This window comes from Salvelinus sp. IW2-2015, linkage group LG33 (genome assembly GCF_002910315.2).
Source record: "Salvelinus sp. IW2-2015 linkage group LG33, ASM291031v2, whole genome shotgun sequence".
Lineage (NCBI taxonomy): Eukaryota > Metazoa > Chordata > Actinopteri > Salmoniformes > Salmonidae > Salvelinus > Salvelinus sp. IW2-2015.
Window position 1 is genome coordinate 4,592,398 of NC_036872.1, and position 4,939 is coordinate 4,597,336.

The 4,939-nt window shown below is 47.1% G+C and overlaps 1 pseudogene; it reads left to right on the top strand.

Moving 5' to 3' along the window:
- Positions 1 to 1,926: 1,926 nt before the first annotated feature.
- On the top strand, positions 1,927 to 3,302 carry LOC139023611 (piggyBac transposable element-derived protein 4-like; annotated as a pseudogene).
- Positions 3,303 to 4,939: the final 1,637 nt, after the last annotated feature.

Consider the following 4,939-nt stretch of genomic DNA (forward strand, 5'->3'; position numbering starts at 1 on the left):
GCTACACTGGCAACAGTTCTTGTGTACAATCCTGCAGTCAGCATGCCAATTGCATGCTCCCTCAACTTGTGGCCTTTAATTGTCCCCAGCACAAGGTGCACCTGTGTAATGATCATGCTGTTTAATCAGCTTCTTGATATGCCACAGCTGTCAGGTCGATGTATCATCTTGGCAAAGGAGACATTTGAGAAATGTGTCCTTCTTTCCTCAGTATTGTTTTGAAGGTTCATACTTTGTGTTGAGGTCAATGACCTGACTTGACTACCTGGGGTGATGTCAAAAAAATGTAATTGCATTTTAAACATGCATTTGCATCAGCAATATATTACTATTTTGACCCCTTTGTTGGGTATAAACAATGTAAATGCTAGGGGTTTAATTTCCATTTGACTTTCATAAGCTACATTTGCGAGTGTTTGTCAATGTATGCTAGTAGCTTCCTACTTGTTTCAGCATCAAATGATAACGTGTAATGGGTCCTAGTTCATATTAACCTGATGGAGTTTGTTTACTGGGTTGTAGAACTGAGGGATATGGTTTGGGGTTGGTACATCAATTTTCTGTAAATGAGGATGTTGCCAGAATCAGGGGTAATGGTGTCAGTGATAACTAATGTCACAGTTGTCAACTTGCATTTAAATTACTCTGCTGGGTGTATACTAGGCTTGAGTGTCCTAACCGACAATTAGGTTCCTATTAGTGAATGCTTACATGTAAAACCAACTCTCGTATCATTAACCCATCGTATGGGGTTCGGTCTTTATATGCCAGTAAAAATCCACTTTTGGGAAAAATATGTCAACGTTAACTTGTCTAAGATGGCAGGATACTATCTGGTCCGACCTCTCTCAGAGTTGTTTGGCCCTCACCTGTCACGCCTCTAACATAGTTTAGCGGCTGGAACCGGTTTACCAGGATTTCCCGCCCACTCCATTTTCACGGGATAATACATTTCTATGAACAGCGTGACGTTATGCCACAACTGTCAGGTCGAGGTATCATCTTGGCAAAGGAGACATTTGAGAAATGTGTCCTTCTTTCCTCAGTATTGTTTTGAAGGTTCATACTTTGTGTTGAGGTCAATGACCCGACTTGACTAACGGGTGATGGCAATTTTGTTTATTGCATTTTAAACATGCATTTGCATCAGCAATATATTACTACTTTGACCCCTTTGTTGGGTATAAATGGGTTAAATGTTAGGTGTTTAATTACCAAGCAGAGAACAGGCCATCCTTGCATCAGACTTCAGCCCTTTCAGGGTCATAACTTCTCTCCAGCTAAGTTATATTTTGAAGGTTCATACTTTGAGTTGAGGTCAGTGACCTGACTTAAGTACCTGGGGTGATGTCAAAACATTTCTATGAACAGCGTGACGTGAAATGGAACCTAAAATACACACAATGTCTGTCATGCAGGCCTTCTCTATCTGCATGACCAATAATCAACACTCTGGGTATGCCTTTGTAGCGTACCGTGTTTACAGTCGGCAAGAATTCAAAGCATGACCTTGAAATGCGGTTAATAACGTAACAAAATTGGCTCCAACTTTTGACTTACCGGTAGGGCTACCTGCTTTTGTTCATACAAAAATGTCTGGCAAAGCCTGAATTCAGCCTGTTTTAAGCAACATGTCAAAACAAGCGTTTTTCTTCCCCCAGCAGCTGGGAAAGGCAAAACAAAATTATTTTGTTTGCTAGAGGGTAGGTCCTACCAGGTTATTTTACATAGCCTATAGCCTATTTTATTTATTAACCTCCCGTGGTCCTCGGGGTCAGAGTGACCCAGGCCCTGTGTTTGGAGGCCCCCGCTCTGTGCTCTGTGCTGGGGGTCAGCGTGACCCAGCCAGCCACTAGCTAGGTGTATGTTATTGTGTGTACTGTGTGAGGTGGGACTCCCCCGCTGTGCTCGGGGTCAGAGTGACCCATGCCCTGTGTTTGGAGGGCTCCCCCTCTGTGCTTTGTGCTGGGGGTCAGCGTGACCCTGTGGGACGCGGAGAGCGGCAGGACCATGTTCCGAGCCACCATGCCGCTCAAGGTCTTTCACAAGTACTCGAGGCTGCTGCGATTTAGACGATCGCCAGTCGAGACCCGCAAGACATGCCACGGACAAACTCGCAGCCATACGAGAGGTCTGGGACCATTGGGAAGCGCGGCTGCCAGCCCTCTACAACCCGGGGCCTGACGTGACAGTGGACGAGCAACTGGTCCCGTTCAGAGGTACTGTGTGTGTATGTATGTATGTATGTATGTATGTATGTATGTATATATGTGTATAGAGAGGTAGCAGTAGTAGATGTGTGTGTAACATAAACGCTGTTGGCCCCAATGAGCCAGTAATGAGGCTAATCTCTTCTCCCCTTGCCAAAGGCCGCTGTCCTTTCCGTCAGTACATTCCCAGCAAGCCGGCGAAATACGGCATCAAGTCGTGGGTGGCCTGCGACGCCAAGTCCAGCTACGCTTGATAGATGCAAGTGTACACTGGCAAGGCGTACACTTGCATCGATCTGACAACGGGACTGAACGGTCGCAATGTCACGTGTCTTCACCTCCTACGAACTGGGACAGCGGCTCCTCGAGAGGAACCTCACCATGGTGGGCACGGTGAGAAATAACAAGCCCGAGTTCCCGCCGGCGCTGCTCGAGTCAAAGGGCAGACAGGTCCTGTCCTCCAGGTTTGCCTTCACGCCCACCGCCACTCTAGTGTCCTACCTGGCAAAGAAAAATAAGAACGTGCTACTTCTGAGCACGCTGCACACAGAGGCCCAAGTCAGCGATCGCCGCGACAGGAAGCCGGCTATCATCCTAGACTACAACTGTAACAAGGGCGGCGAGGACAACCTAGACAAGGTGGTCGGCACCTACAGCTGCAGACGGATGACTGCCCGCTGGCCCCTGGTCGTCTTCCACAACATCCTCGACGTGTCCTCCTACAACGCCTTTGTCATATGGCGAGAGATCAAGCCTGACTGGTTGCCTCGGAAGCGGAACAAGAGGAGGATGTTCCTGGAGCAGCTGGGAAAGGCACTTGTGAAGCCGCTGATCCAAAGAAGGCAGCGTCACCCCCGCACCGAAGCGGCGTCAGCACTTGTCAAAGTCCTACAGAGTGCTACAGCTCGTCAACAGCATGACACGGCCCCGCGCGCTGCCCCGGCCACCAGGGCAAGTAAGAGGAAGAGGTGTCAGCTCTGCCCACCGAAGAAGGACACCAAGACACACACGGTGTGCTGCAGGTGTAAGAAATACATCTGCAAAGGATGTTCACACGCATACTGTCTTGCGCCCATTGGGCCTTTAGCCTAGACGGGACAGGGTGACCCGGAGGACGCGGGGTCTAGACACAATACGAGGACGACGGGAGGGATAATGGTGTTGAATGACCTCTGTTCTGACTTTCTGGTGAGGTCTTATCACCCTCGCAAGAAAGACCAATGACTTTGGTTGAAATGTAAATATAATATATAAATGCCAAAGAAGTATGAAGAAGTGTATTGTTGTTGACACAAATCTAACCAGATTTGTATTTACTGTATAACTATAACAATTTTTTTTCTCTTGACCACTTATTTTCTAATAGATCTGATTGTGAGTTGTTCAAGTGAGAAGGATAGAGAGAGCACTGCCCCTGAACTGTGAAGAGGGCGCAAAGGGAGTGTGAGCTACTCACATACAACAAGTGCATGAGTGGTGTGAGGGAAACCTGTCTCTAGTCTATTTGACTATTCCTTGAATTCCCTTATGGTCTAAAATCATTTCCTTATGGAGTTATCAAGGGTTGTAATTCAAATTTTAATTGTTATTCTGATTTAGTTTATTTTCAGGACGCATGAATCGTTGTGTGAGTCTTGTGCCTAAAGGGGGAATGATGGTAAGTGCTTGTAGAATAGAGTGGTACATACCCAAATTTACTGCGATCCCTGCACAAATCTGTGACCAATGTCAATTTGTCAAGAACACAATGCAGGAAAGCAAGTACGGACCTCTTTGTCAAGCCTACCAGTCCCCTGGGGCCCTTTGGTAGATAAGCAAATAGATTGTGTTCACATGCCTACCTGTAAAATAAAAATATATATGTTGGTAATGGTTGAAAGCTACTCCAAACGGATTGAAGCCTTCCACACATCTAATGAGGAACCAAAGACTGTGGCTAAATGTTATTGTTCCATGATTCGGTGTACCACAAAGTTATGATTAAGATAGGGGGACACATTTCAACTTGAAGATACTGAAATAACTGTGTGACATGATGCAAGTTAAGAGAAATGTGCATGTACCGTTTCACCCGGAAAGTTCTGGACTTGTAGAACGCTACAATGGCGTTCTGAAAAATAAACTGCCAGAAATATGTGCTCAAACAAGTGGTACCTGGGTGAATATGCTACCCATAGCCTTGTTTTCAATGTCTTCCACCCCAGTCAGGAAAACTGGCCTCAGTCCACATGAGGTGCTGATGGCCCGTCCCATGAGGACCCCCGCATCACCACCAGCTGCAGTTCCAGATCTGCATCTGTTGGATTGACACTGATTAACTGTATTCGAGCTGTTCACTCACAGGTCTCTGCTGCCCAAACTCCCCCAGATGACCGTCCCCATCACGATCTCCAGCCCTGAGATTGGGTAATGGTCAGGAGGCACGACAGAAGTAAAAAAAACTTTAACGCCCAGGTGGAAGGGACCACATCAGATGACCCTCACCACCCCAACGGATGTAAAGTGCCTAGGGAAAGACACCTGGATCCACGCCTCCCACTGTAAGTAAATAGCAGAGCCAGAAGAAGATGTCACTCCTGTTAAGCTTACAACCAAGTAGGGGCACTCTGCTTTAACCTGGGCATCTTCTGGGTGATAGCAGACTTGGAGCCAAAGGTGGGTGAATGTTCTAGAAAATCTCTCCCCGACCTCTCCGCTCCAACGAGGCATGGCTTCCACAAGGGGAAGCT